The sequence below is a fragment of the Ranitomeya imitator genome, chromosome 1 (genome assembly GCF_032444005.1).
Source record: "Ranitomeya imitator isolate aRanImi1 chromosome 1, aRanImi1.pri, whole genome shotgun sequence".
NCBI lineage: Eukaryota > Metazoa > Chordata > Amphibia > Anura > Dendrobatidae > Ranitomeya > Ranitomeya imitator.
In genome coordinates this window covers 979764458-979780351 of record NC_091282.1, presented here as the reverse complement: position 1 = coordinate 979780351, position 15894 = coordinate 979764458, and the positions used below count along the sequence as shown (strand labels likewise).

The window sequence follows — 15894 nt, the reverse complement described above, 5'->3', positions numbered from 1 at the left end:
CAAAAAAGTAAGCTAACAGGCTTAAAAGGCCCACGTTATGCATCGTGGGTTCAAGTACTATCATATTTGGATAAGTAGCGGTATATGCAGAGCAATGGGGTTATATGTATATTTTTTCATCTGGATATATTAAAGTTTAATTTTGTAGTACAATATTATTCTATAAAACTCTAATATTTGGAAGTATTAAAAAGTAGACTGAAAAAGATACGTGACATGCAAACACTTTGATCCTAGTCTGGTAGTCATTGAGGTATATGACTGTAACAAGCTGCAAATCTTTGTCTGTAGTAAAAAAAAAGTGTACCATGCTGCCTTTATGGGGGATATATGCCCTTTACATTGCCCCCTTACATGAACTCTTGTTACGGTATGTCTAGAACTCATTTTAAGACTTTAAAGTATTTTCAGGATTTGCTGTAGTTGCTAATTGATTTATACATTTTGAATGTAAGTTTTTGGTCTGTGTAAAACTAAATTATATCAGCTAGTTCACCCAATAGGAAGTGACATTTACATATAGGGATTTCCCATGAGTTTTCAAAAATATAACCTTTTTACAGTTATGCTGCATATAAACAGAACAGAATGTTTCCCACTTAACTCTTATATTACCAATCATTTTTACTTTTATTTAATGGCAGTTTGAATATACAGTATGTACAGTGTATACTACACATACAGTACAATAATGAAAACATCTTTTTTTTACAAAGTAGACTTTACAAACCACAGTATTATTTTATAATATTAATAAATTAATGACATTCAGTACAAACTTTTGTGTTATGATAAGACTGGTCTTTTAGATTCAAAAAACATTATTTTTCATATGCTCTTAGTGCACATGAGCAGCATAGAGGAAATCTATTTCAACTCTTTAAAAAAATACTAAATTTTACATGCCAAGATATATTTTGTAAAATAATTGGAATCTGTCAGTAGGATCAACCCTCTTAAGCCATCTATATGGTCATGTACTTCAGAGAAAGTTGATTAAAACTATACCATGATATCTGCAATTTGATGTCTTATTCCAGAGAAATCAATGTTTTTCTTAATATGTAAATGAGCTGTTAAGCTCTATGGGCTGCAAATAGATCTTACTGAGAAAAGGGGCGTTATTAGTGTGAAACATGTAAAGACTGACAGTGTTCTCTTCTGACCTCATCACAGAACTGTGTGTGTGATTACAGCTGTCTTCTTCAGTTTCCATCTCAAAGAAATTCAGCTTGGAAAAGGGACAGCAGAGCTGAGCTTTGTCTCATTACAAACACATCTCTCTTCTTACACTGCTGTTAGCATTGCTGCAGAGCCTTCCCTGATTGCAACTAACACTTCTTCTGTTTCCAACTCACAGCCAGTTAGTGTGTGATGAGAGGCATACAGCTGAGATGATAGCACTGTGGAGGAAAGCTGCAGTTGTGTTTGCAATGAGACCACACTCAGGTCTGAGACATTGATCCTCATCCCAAACTGGCTGGTGGTTAGGTGGAAGCTGATGTACTATGAGAGGAAAACTGCAGAAATGTTTGTAATGAGAAAAAAAAAAACTCAATAGTTTTGTACCGTGTTAGTTTTAATCACACACAGCTCTGCAGTGAGATCACAAGAGCAGACAGCAGTAATTACACATTATACTAGTAAATCCCCCTTTCATTTCAAATAAGCGCTGAAGGCGAAATCTCTGAGAGATCTATGTCCTAGCTATAGTTCTTAACAGCTTATTTACATATTAAGAGAAACATAGATTTCTCTGGGCTAAAATATCAGATTGCAGATATCAAGGTATCATTTCTATGATAATAATAATAATTTTTATTTATATAGCGCCAACATATTCCGCAGCGCTTTACAAATTATAGACGGGAATTGTACAGACAATAGACATTACAGCATAACAGAAATATAGTTCAATACAGATACCAGGAGGAGTGAGGGCCCTGCTCGCAAGCTTACAAACTATGAGGAAAAGGGGAGACACGAGAGGTGGATGATAACAATTGCATGCATGCCCATATTGATCTGCATGCCCATATTAACTACTTAGGAGGGTTGATCCTTCAGACAAATTCCCTTTAAATACCAGTTATGTACACAAAATAGTTATAACGTACTGCCAAAAATTGCATTACTTTTTAAGTCCTGCCCGTGATTTGCCAGTTAAGGCCTGCAAAATATTAAAGTGAAAACCACTTCCACGCTGATTCGCGTATACTACACCTACTTTGTGACATGTTTCACACCAAAAAATATATATATTTTGAGGGGTTGAGGTATAAGAAAGGGCTGATTATTTCCTAGAATATATAATAACAATGTGGCAAATCCAAAAACTCAAGAGTGTTTTCCCATGGCTCCTTTAGGAAAAGATACATTAGTTTTAATTATTTTTTGTGGTCATTTTTTATTGGTCAGTCTTGAAATATGCAGAGCTGTATAAAAAATTATTGACAGCTTCTACCAGGTCACACCAGGTCCATTTTCTAACTTTGCTTACAGTCATGCCTGTGCATAAGGAAGAATGTATCTTCTTCCATGTACAACTACAGTTGAAACCAGAAGTTTACATACACTTTATAAGATCCCACTTCAGGACCAACTGACCAGAAGTGCCTTACTTTTCCGTATTCTTTGTTAAAGATCAGAATCTTACAAGATAAAAAGATCTACATATTAAATGTATGAATGAAGAAAGTAGATTTACCAATTTGTCTCCTAGAGATACATTAGAGTTCAGATATTGTTAGAACTTACTGCTAAAATATTGATGATGGCTTCAACCCCCTCATCTGATCCCACCAGATCATTTATACTATTAACACATAATCTAAGATTTGTAACAGTCCGATAAGCAGCCTTCGTTTTGCCTTTTTAGTCAATTGACAATGAAAAGAATGAATTAGTTTTTTTTATTTTGTTTTCTGTAGATCAGAAACTTAATCCAAAAGAAACAGAACCTGAATATATAATTAATAATTACAATTAAAACTGACTTAATATTGCTACAATAGTTTTGCATAGTTTTGTTTTACTTTGGTAAATTAGATAAACTTGAGCAATTAGGAGGTTTATAAAAAGAAAAAGACTTTGTGTTTGTGAATTTTATACGTTCCACACATAAGCATAAAAGATGTGACCCCCATTAACTCCGAGTCCTGACAGCAATGATCCTCGCAGCTTAGTCACAGGTATCAGCAGGGGTTGTTATACCCACTGTGCAGAGTTAATAGAAAGCAGCAATGGTCAGCAGGGGCAGCTCATGATTGTAAGGTATAGAAATTCTTAGACTGTTTTTTTAAATATGGATATTACTTCCTAGTATATGCAATACATACATTTTATATATAGTATATACAGTAGTACATTTAGCTTTATGTTTTTCATAATTTTGTCTGTATTTTTCTAGGCCGGCATATTAACATTTATATATGAGTAGGTGAAACAATATGCTTTTGTCAAGACTCTGCAGGACATTAATTCTGTTTTCATTTCTAACATGCCTATCGCTGCAGTAGTTTGGTTTTATCCACACTAGGAAGAAAGGATGCACAGTATTAAATAGATGTCACTACATAACCCCCATGTGTGACCAGATATCATGATAGTACATATTTTTCTTCCTGCCATCTGTGTACACTTTACCCCCTGTGCCGACATTAGTTCAGAGATATGAGATTATCTAACATCTATATAAAATACACTCACAAACTGTTTAAAGTTCAGTAATTCCCCTTTATAGGACTATAGATATGTTCCCCTTCATCAGACTCTAGATATGTTCCCCTTCATAAGGCTACTTTCACACTAGCATCGGCGTCGGCCCGTCATAGTGCGTTGGGCCGACGTACCGACGCATCCTATGACAACACAGCACAACGGGGGAAGCGGATGCAGTTTTACAACGCATCCGCTGCCCCATTGGGAGTTGCGGGGAGGAAGGGGCGGAGTTCGGGCCGTCATGAGTGGTCGGAAATGGTGGACACGACGCACAAAAAAACGTTGCAAGCAACGTTTTTTTGTACCGACGGTCCGCCACAACACGACGCAACCATCACACGACGGTTGCGACATGTGGCAATGCGTCACAATGCATCGCTAATGTTAGTCTATGGGAAAAAAACGCATCCTGCAGACAACTTTGCAGGATGCATTTTTTTCTCCAAAACGATGCATTGCGATGTGCGTCGTACGACGCTAGTGTGAAAGTAGCCTAAGACTGTTGTGTACATGTCACTGTAACTCTACATAAATCAGGAGATAGGAGGAGTCAGGAAATAAGCAGTGGCAGACATGTGTAGTTCATGCTGCAGTTAGTGAGGGATTTAATTTATTCTAGAGCTGGATTCATAGCTACAGTGCTTAGTATGCTGTATGATATCCCACATTCATCTGTATATTATCTCCCTATGTACATACATGGGAGAGTCTAGCCAATCAACGCGTACGATGGGGGTAGCGCCAGACTAGTTTCCTCTCTCCATGTATTATATTTTTTGTAGAAAATTCCTCCTTGAACTTTTCTTACGAATCAACAATTGCATCATGTTCTGGTAGAGCTCCATGGTCTCTCCTCTTGAATAGCAAGGATTCACTTACTCTTGAATAGTAAGATTACGGATTCAGACCGCTGTCAATCTCCTCTCTGAAGATGCGCAGTGACAGACGGAAGGAACGTCTTCTTTGTCTTGGAACCAGGCGCTCCATTATGATTAAAAAAGAAGCCGGAAACTATTTCTTTTACAAGAGGTGAGAGTACGGACCTCCCAACCAAACTACTGGATCCCCTGGAGAATCCCTGAGCGTGAAGAAATGCATCCGGAGATGGTCTTATGTCCTATTAATATCCCTCTTATTGCCTTAAAAATGGATGGGCAACTGAGACATATAACTGCCTTTACGTCCGGATGAGCTTTATATAGGGGTGATATCTATCAGTCTGTACTTTTGTCAAACATTGGGTTAGAGAGTTCTAATTTATTCAAATGGTCACGTATATGACATGGTAACGTGTCTCATCCTGTTTGTATCAGGAGCTGCATACCGCAATATTGTTTTGTAGTATCTAGGATACGGGCTTACCTGATCTATCTATGTACATTTTAACGAGTCTGTGAATAGACTACTAATGCAAGCTGGAAAATGTAACTATATTGCTTAACTATATCACAGACACATATGCAATAGTGTCAGAGACATATTGCCTTCCTGCAACTATTAGTTGATGATGACAGACACTTATATCGGGCATACTTTTTACCTGCTGTTCCATTATGCCTATTTCGTTGCAGTTAAGGAGATAATCTGCCTAATCTTCCTTATTAATTTGCTTTCAAGATTAAGAAATGAGGCTACCTGACCCTGTACATTTGGGTCTGTTGTATGTGTTGTGTGTCTAATTATGTGTTGAATTGCTTTCTTTAAGTAATCTAATAAAAGTTATATTTATAATTGGAATTCTGGCTTTTATGTCCAGTTTTTGGCCTTTTTTTTCACAAAAGACCATTCTGTTGACATGTTATAGTTATAGTCAGTTTTACCATAAATACAATTTAACACTTCCCAAAGCCCTGGAAGCCAAAGTCATTGAATCTGAAGTCACACACTTAAAACAAAACACACTTGGAATAAACCACTCGCAAGCATGATAACTCTCTTTTTCAGATACTTTTAACCCCTTCAAGACCTTGCCCTTTTTCAGCTTTGCGTTTTCATTTTTCGCTCCCCTCCTTCCCAGGGCCATAACTTTTTTATTTTTCCGTCAATATGACCATGTGAGGGCTTGTTTCTTGTGGGACAAGTTGTACTTTTGAATGACATCATGGGTTTTAGCATGACGTGTACTAGAAACCGGGAAAAAGATTCTAAGTGTGGTGAAATTGCAAAAAAAGTGCAATCCCACACTTGTTTTTTGTTTGGCTTTTTTTGCTAGGTTCACTAAATGCTAAAACTAACTGGCCATTTTGATTCTCCAGGTCATTACGAGTTAATTGACACCAAACACGTCTAGGTTACGTTTTATCTAAGTGGTAAAAACAAATTCCAAACTTGGCTTTAAAATAAAAATTGTGCAATTTTCTGATACTCGTAGCGTCTCCATTTTTCGTGATCTGGTGTCGGGTGAGGGCTTATTTTTTGCATGCCGAGCTGACATTTTTAATGGTATAATTTTGGTGCAGATACGTTCTTTCGATCGCCCGTTATTGCATTTTAATGCAATGTCAGGGCAACCAAAAAAAGTAATTCTGGCGTTTTGAATTTTTTTCTCGCTACGCCATTTAGCAATCAGGTTAATCATTTTTTTTATTGATAGATCGGGCGATTCTGAAAGCGGCAATACCAAATATGTTTAGGTTGGATTTTTTTTTGTATTATTTTATTTTGAATGGGGTGAAAGAGGAGTGATTTAAACTTTTACATTTTTTTATTTTTCTCATATTTTTTATGGCCGGAAGTGGTAGTCAAATGCCGCTGTCAGCGTTTGACAATGGCATTTAACTCGTTAATAGCGTCGGGCAAATTGCGATTCCACCCACCGCTATTGCGGCTCATGTCAGCTGTACAAAACAGCTGACATGTCCCAGCTTTCAAAGCAGGGGATCTGACCTCCGCCGTACTAGTACGGCGGAAGTCGGTAAGGGGTTAAATATGCTTCATTATCCTGATCTGTAGTTCAGTCTGCAACCTACTATTTTTGTTGCAAAACTGTTTCAAATACCAGAAGTGTGAAAGAGAGATAGGGAGACAATGACAACCTGTGTATAACCCAATGTCAACTCACTGGAGATCTGACCAATGTAAACAATTACTGTAAAAAGCAGCAGCGGCAATGCAAAATCACTGCAGCACTTGTTGACTTGGCTTGACTTTTTCTGGAAGCCAATGGCCATACATAGCACTTCTTGAAAAGCTAAAAAAGCTTACAGAAGACAAACTGGTGTAGTGTTAATTAGTAATTGTCCGGTGTAACATTGTGTCCTCAATGTCTGAAGTGAGACATTTTATTTTTGAGAAATTGCAAATTAAAATTTATTGTTTTGTGTTCTTTTCTTGGAATAGACAGCAATGTTACCATCTAAGAAAAAAATGTCTTTAGCTTTGAATCATACTATATATTAATTGAGTCCTGTCTATGAACAGAACTTTCCATGTTCTCTAAATATCTGATGCTGTCTGCTAGAGTAAATAGCTCATCGAGTTTATGTCATCTGAATGTTTATTTAGGACGTGAATTTGCTGGTGTATATTCTATAGCTTTCAGCAGTCATTTCAACAGATCCCTGCTGTGTGCTACTGTGTTATTTCAATTGATGTCTTATCTATGCAAGAATGTTTGGGATGGAGAAAGCATGTGGCCAGAATACAGCATATTCATTATGATCGAGTGTTTAGAAGCATAAGCGCAGAACTGGAAGCTATCTATTTTGGATGGATATATATTTTTTCAGTAAAGAAGCTTCACACCTAATACTGAACGTAACCATTATTTATTTTAAGGTTCAAAAAGTTAATGTGATATTAATGATTCTTTTTTTTTTTTTTGCTTCAGGTTGTTGATAGATTGACTAGCAAAATGTATAATGACTGCAAATAGTCACTTGATCTATCTGACAACATAAAAATGTACTGATTGCACTTTTCCCCTTAATGACCACGGATAATGGCTAGGACGTGTTTTTCCTATGGTCACTAGTGGTCTTTATTCCTAAGCACTGACTTTTTAAGGCTTTGAGGAATACGTATATAGCACTTCCCAATGAGCAGGTTTCAACTATACATTAAGGTTGACATCCTTCTATAATGGCCACAACTGGTGTTAGCTTTTAACCCTTTAGATGTGCTGTCCACAGAAACAGTGGCATCTAGATGGCTACAAGCGGGATAGAACTTTTTTTTAACTCATTTGGCATCCTCAAGACATGATTGAAAGTGTCGACAGTTAATAGTTGCTGCTGTGAAAACGTATTGCATGCGGATGACAAGTGAGAAAAGAATAATCCCACTTTTCTGGATGAAACTTCGAACAATTTTGTGATACTGTCGTGTGATTCTACCCTTGTTATGATGTGAACATTTGTTAATTTAAACTAGTACTAAAGTTGCAAAAATGATTTGCCTGGCATTTTATTTATAATATTTTGTTTTATTTATACTTTTTCTTTTCTAAATTATCCCTCCTTCATCAAAAGTGCAACACAACCCTAACATACGGTGCTGCTAAATAGCATGCGGCTGCTAAATTGAAATGGCAAAACAGTCATTCGAAGACAAAGATTAAAAAAAATACAATCACCTTCGCCCCTATACTAAAAAGGACTGGACAAGAAAGTGGGTTCACATTCCAGTTCACCTGCAACAGGCCTCTTTTTTCAGTTGTTGTACTGGTCTAACATTATTACAACAAGTGTACGAAAAAAAAAATGCAACTTTTGCAGTGTGTAAGATGGAGAGTTGCATTTAAAGGGAATCTGTCAGCAGATTATTACTACCTCATCTGAGATCAGCCTGTTGAAGGCAAAGAGAAGCTGAATTTAATGATGTATCACTTAGCTTACTGGGTGCAGCCATTCTGACACAATCAGAGATTCTAGATCTAGAAAGAAGCAGAGCTGAGGAAGCTAACCCCGCCCACACCAGGCTCTGTTATTACAATGTCTATAAACAGGGAGGTGTTTATCACAAGGGGAGGGGGCGCTTCCATACTAGTCTGGCAATGTTAATCTCTTAGTGATAAATCCTTCACAGTTAGTAAACTACAGCACTTACTGTGACAAGCGACACATCCTTGAATTATGTGTTTCAGCCTCTAGCCTGATTACTTTTCTGGAAAGTGGAGATTTTTGTTTGATAATAATAATAATAATAATAATAATAATACAAAAGAAATGCAATAATATGTAGCTTATGGCTTGTCCATCTCTCAAGCTAGGCAGCACACTTTTTATAACATACAACCTTTGGTTTCAGGGTTTTTCTTCAGTAGCAAAGTTAGGACAAATGGATATTAATTTTCCCTTCTTGTTTGCAGCGTGTCACGAATAAAGAAAACCACTCGTGTTATTAAGGTGCTGCACTGCAATATGTCACAGATTAATCGATTGATAGTCATGCTTATCCTGCCGGTCCAGGACCTTCCTGTCACTTGAATCTTTGCATTATTATTCACAGACTAAGGCCTCATTTAGATGTCCATGTTTTCTTTACTGAAACAACGCGTAACCATTATTATCCATGCTACTGTTCATATGTTTGTTTTTCAAGGATCTCGTGTCCAGGCAAAACACATAGAACATGTCTGTTTTTTTTTCCAGTATCATGGATGAAAAAGGCCAATACAAGGCTATGGGTCCAGGAAAAACATGTACAACACACGGATGCTGTCTGAGTTTATCATTGCAAAGGATAGAAGCTTGTAATTTATTTATGCATTTATCAGTAAAAAACACTAATGACACTGATTGTAAAAATGGGCACACTGATGACACACTGATACACAACACTGATGACACCGGCACCATTATTTCACATAGATGTGTGATTGAGGCCTAAGACTACCACTACCTCTGACAGTTTCAATGTGTTTCAGCTCAACAATAATAAATCACAATCAGATTTAGGGTTTTTTTTATCCATGTTCGCAATGAGCTGTGTGCTTTGACCTTCTATCCCTGTTCTGCGAAATCCTAAAATAGTTGGTGCTTTTTATGCCCTCATCTAATAGTCCCTGTGATAGTTCCACCTGATTAGGGGCACTATTCCAGGGGTGGGGAATCTTTTTCTGCTAAGGGCCATTTAGATTTTTATACCATCCTTCGAGGGCCATACAAATTGTGCACTAACTCCACCCACAAAGAACATCCTGATGCTGGCACTGGTGTCAGGAGCTAATCTTTCATTGCACGTGCCTCAGTAGTAACACTGCATGCCTATAGAGCAGCGGCCGTCAGAATACATCTGCCGACAGAAGCACTGGCCGGGGGGGCTGGATAAAAGGTCATCGAGGCCACAAACGGCGCGGGGGCTGCAGCTTCCCAACCCAGCACTTTACCACGACATGTGATAGCTGTAAGGCATTATGCAGAAGCCCGCACGGTTGCACCTGACATCGTAAGCCTGCTATCTGGCTGATGTAAGTTGTATGAATTGGCATCATCAATTTCTTTCTTTGCAATCCTCTCTAATCATACTGAAAATTGTTTATACTTGTCAGTAGTGGAGAATCTCAAGAAATCAACTTGGTATACAATACTGCCCAACCGTTAGCGAGCTAACAAAAAGAAGAAAACTTTGCTGCGCACATCAATATGCAAGAATTAATTTTCTATTTATTCAGCTAAAATTCCACATTCCTGCAGATCTGCCAGAAATTGATTACACGTCTGTTCAGACCTTATTAAGGCTAATATTTTGACTTCATGAATTAAGATATATTTTACATGTATTTTGTCATGTGCTCCAAGAAAGAGAATGATTGTAGGAGACAGTATCCCATCTGTGTGACTTTTGAGAGCAGAGAGAAGGAAGGAAGCTTTAAACCCTTCAGGGATATAGAGATCGGTGTGGAAACATAAACTAGTTGTAAGGAAACGTGTTCCCTTGGTCAGTCCTCATAAGCTGTAAAACTGCACTCCATGTTTTTTCAGTGATGAGTTCTGTCCTGTGCCAACAAGGGAAAATACATCACCTCCATTTCCAAGGAAAACAAAAATCATTAGTTCTGTTCCTGCCTTCTGTGAACTAGTTTTATTTAGGGTCTAGACATATCCCATAATGTTTTCTGACATATTGAATAAAAACATGTTTCTACCTTTATGTATTGAATGCATAGTTCATTCATAGTTATGCCAGGATTGGAGAAATGCCATTTATTTGGTTGATACATTGTGTACATACTAACATCAGCCATTTAGTAATTATATATAACTAAATATAATCCCCAGCATCATCATAATTAAATGCAAGGCTGAAGTGTACTTATGTCTGAAAAACCAATACAGTTCTATTTCAAGGAATTATAATATTGTGTTTGTCCACACTCGAAATATGCTGACCTCAGGTTGTATGACTACTGTGAACCAAAGCAATGAAATATAGGGCTATGTTCACATTTTTTGCTCTGTTTTTTCTGTTCTGTTTGTTGAATCTGTTACATTTGCATAATTGTTGCAAAGGGGAGTAGTGTGTCTGTTTGCAGTCACCTAGCGGAACCCAGATGTTCTAAAAACTGACAAATTACAGAACCTAAACAGACCCAATAAAACACTGGGAGCCCTCTGTTTCCTTTTGCACAAGTGATTATTTCTTAATATTAACCCCTTAACACTATTTGATGTATGTATCTATCAGGAGAACATGTCAGAATGTGCTCTATGGTGGATATACACTAGTGATGAGCGAGTATCCTCGTTGCTCGAGATTTCCCAAGCACGCTCGGGGGGGTCTCCGAGTATTTGTAAGTGCTCAGAGATTTAGTTTTTGTTGACGCAGCTGCATGATTTACAGCTGCTAGCCAGCCTGAGTACATGTGGGGGTTGCCTGGTTGCTAGGGAATCCCCACATGTAATCAAGCTGGCTAACAGATGTAAATTATTCAGCTGAGGCGATGAAAACTAAATCTCCGAGCACTAAAAAATACTCGGAGGACACCTGAGCGTGCGCCGGGAAATCTCGAGAAATGAGTATACTCGCTCATCACTAATATACACGTCACGCTGATGTGCACTGACATGCACAGCCTGACATCTGCTGTAAATGTGAGGTGAGGACTAGCTTCTTTACAGGTTCTAGCAGTTCAACCACTAATATGCCACTGTCAATAGTCAATAGTGAAGTTTGTCCGAGAGGGAAAGCACTCCATCTGTCAGACCATCGGCACCCCTGCAGTGCGATCGAGGGGAACCGATGGGTTACTGTCGCAATCTGAGGTCTGACAAAGACCTTTGAGTCTGCCATACAGTAGAGTCAATCCGATCCTGCCGGAGTCTGATAAGCTGTCAGGCAAGCACTGAGAAGATAGTGTAATACACAGCACGGCTAAGGTAGTATTGTGTATTACTATGTGATAATAAGATTGTGTGTCAAAGTCTCCTTGAAGGACTAATAGATATTGTAAACAAAAATTCTTAAGTGTTTAAAAAAAAACTTCCCTAAAAACCCAGTGTTGCAAACAAAAAAAGTGTTTTAATCGGAAAAAAAAGTAATATGTCTTACAAAATGTTACATATTTGGTATCACTTAAATCATAACAATTATTATTTATCTCCCACAGCGAAGGTTGCAAAAAAAATTTTGAAAACACAATTAAGTGATCACAACGTTGTACATGTCCTAAAATCCAAAATGGCACCAATAACTTTTACAGTTTGTTTGGCAAAAAAAAACTCTTGTGCAGCTTTATAAATGAAAAATGAAAAACTGAAAAAATGATAGCTCTCAGGACATACATGATTAGAAAAAAAGATATACGGTACTGTGCATAAATTATGGTTAGTTTTCAATAAAATGCTGTAGAGTAAGAATGCTTTCAAAAACAAAAGGGTTAATAGTTTATTTTTACCAATTAGCAAAATGGATAAACAAAAGTGAACTCTAAGGATAGGGTCACACAACCATATTTTTTCTCATCCGAGAGAATTGCGCTGGTTATGCTAATCACACTCTGATCACTCTCTGATCAGAGTTTGATCACAGTGTGATCTCATTTTCTCTCATGTGGGGAAGAAGGAAAAAAAAACCTCTATCTTCTCCATTCTGTCAGTCTGTGAAAATTGGACCACATTTAGATATCATCTGAGCACGGTCCAATTTTTTTAACAGGCCCATTGACTTACATTGTCAAGAGCCATCCGATTTACAGACGTAAATCATGCATGCTGCAAAATTGGACATGTGCGTGGGCCATAGAATAACATTGATCCAAGTAAGATCCAATGTTTTGTCAGATCATTTACGGACTGAAAATATGGTTGTCTGCACGAGCCCTAATTTAATTCAATACTAGGTGTGACCTACTTTGGCTTTCAATTCTTCAAGCATCAAATCTTCTGGGCACACCTGTGTTTTTGAAGGAACTCTGCAGAGAAGTTGTTCCAAGGATCTTGGAGAACTAACCGCTCATCTGAGTATGTGAACACAAATCTTTTTTTCTCTTCATGCAATTCCAGAGAGTATTGATGATGTTGAAATCTTTAGATCAGGCTCTGTGGCACTATCATATCTTTCAGGATTTCTTGGTCTTCTCTACAGTGGAGATAATTCTTAAAGGGTTTTGGGTTTGGTATCAAAATCTGCAGTCACTCTTTGTGACTGCAGACCTTTGAACCCTCACCGGGTTCTCTGTTGCCAGAGTAAATGATTTGCATTCTTGCCATCACTTACATATTAGATGTGCGTGGCCTCACTCAATTGACTTGCATATTCACGCACATATCTAGTCGGCATGCGACCAGAAGCGTGCAATCGCACGTTACCACCCATTCTCGCCACTGGCACTAAAGAATCCTGACAGAATGCTGTGTGTGCATTATAAGGATTCAGAAGTCTGCAGTCACATAGAGTAACTTCAGACTTTCATCCCAAACCTGAACAACCCATATTATTGACTTGACTGTATGTTTGGGGTCATCCTGTTGCAAAATAAAATTAGAGCCAATCATATACCTCACTGATGGCATTGCATGATGTTGTCCATCATGCAATGCCATCAGGGAGGCATCTGATTGGCTCCAATTGAGGACACTAAGAAACGGCCAATGTTGATAATCATAGTTGCAGTGGTTGGCTAAAGAAGCATAGTGAGGGAAAAAAAATATATAAATTGATTATCAATATAATCAAACCGACCCATACTATAAAACTATATCATTATTCATCCTGTATGGGGGACATTGTAAGAAAAAAAGTACAAAAATAATACTAAATACCAGGATTTAGCTCAAATAGCCTCACAATAAATAAAAAAAATGATCAAAGAGTTGTTTGTAGCCAAAATTGGCACCAGTGAAAATGAATGCGTGTTCCACAAAAAATAAGCCCATACACTACTCTGTGGAAAAGTGTATTGGTCTATATTTATATAATGTAATGAACCAACCATATGATTTTTTTCTATGTGAGAGTGGTAAAGAAACCTATATAATTTGTGTATTGTCATTTTTGTATTGAACTACAGATTAAGTTAAAATGTCAATGAATCTGAACAGTGAACAATGTCTAATTTTTGTTTTTCAAAAATCCATAATTGTTTTTTGTACATTCTACCTATTACAAAAAAGTGTAATAAAAGTGATGAACTAGTTGTATGTACCAGAAAATAGTACCTCTGAAAACTGTATCTGTCACACAAAAACAAATCCACTGATGAAAAATTGTTAATCTTATGGCACTCAGAATACAGTGGCACAAAGACAAATGATTTTTATTCAGGAGAAATATTGTAGAAAAGTGTGGGAACCTTAATAAAACTATAAACATGTAGCATCCATAATCAAGCTGATCCACAGAGTAAGTGTCGCTCACACTGTCGTATATTCTGTCATGCGAGAGAATCGGGTTGATTATGCTAATAACACTCGGCTCAAACTCTGTCAGAGTGTGACTCAAGTGTCACCTTAGTGTGACAAAAATGTTATCTCATTCTGTTTATCTGTTTTTGATAAAAAAAATCATAAATGCCATCGCACCAGCGTCAAGGTATATCCAAATCAGGATGGTCCTAATCACATGCACAGTAGTGCTCTGTTCAAACAGGTGACATGGGACACCCATTTTTATGATTGGTAGTGCCATCATACATTTATTGCCTATCCTGTGGATAGGTAATACATGTTGTTGGTTGGTGGAAAATTTTTGTGTTTGTGACATTTTATACATGTGTTTTTTAGACAAGTACCCCAGCACATGTAGGGTGCCCTACGTAGTCTTATGTGTATGTGAAGATCTACTTTAAATTTCATAGAATCATAAAATGTTAGTGTTGGAATGGTCCTCAAGGGTCATCATGTCCAACCTCCTGCTCAATGCAGGATTAACTAAATCATCTCAGACATATGTCTGTCCAGTCTCTGTTTGAAGACTTCCTTTGAAGGAGAACTCACCACCTCTCATGGCAGACTGTTCCACTCATTGATCACCCCCACTGTCAAAAAGTTTTTTCTAATATCTAATCTGTATCTTCTCCCTTTTGGTTTCATCCTATTGCTTCTCGTGTTTCCATATGCAAATGAGACTAAGGATGATCCCTCTACACTTTAGAATTGTTCTTGTTTTACTCTTCTGCTTCTTCTCCTCTTTTCTAAAACTCATTCATCCCTAAAACAGATTCACATGTAGAGAATTTATAAATATATTTCTTTTAGTTCTTTTAGAAGTCTTACTGCTTTTAACTCTATTTATACTGTGTACATTGAAGTAGGGTTACCAAGTGAAGGTAATTGGATAGATAAGATGATCACTGCTTCGGAGCACTACACTTGCTTTCATCATCTTCCTTTTGTTTATCACATCATTTCCCTGCTACAATACCTAGTCAGACCTTCCCTGCCTTAACATATCAGTCCACACATCTGTCATGGAGAGAACTTGTATAAGACTGCACTGTTTATTATAGAGGATTATATTGCTTAAATGTATTATCCATTCAGGTCACAGAGAGGTCCTTAAGAAGCATATATGTTTCCCATTTATTGCTCACATTTCAGGAAATTATCGTAATCTTTTTTTAATGCCTACGATGTATATTTTGAAGTGCTTATGAGATGATGGACGATGAGTTAGTGTACACATGAATAATGAGCTGACAAGACAGCGGTGTAGATTACTGCCTTTCTATTTTGATGACTTATGGTTTACAGAGTGTTAAAAAAGCAAATGTAATGTCAAATGCTCGTGTCATTG

At 37.4% G+C, this 15894-nt stretch overlaps 1 protein-coding gene across 4 annotated transcripts in view; it reads left to right on the top strand.

The window, feature by feature from the left end:
* PRDM5 (PR/SET domain 5) overlaps window positions 1–15894 on the top strand; it is a 511159-nt gene that overhangs the window by 489627 nt on the left and 5638 nt on the right. The gene's annotated exons all lie outside the window — the stretch shown is intronic.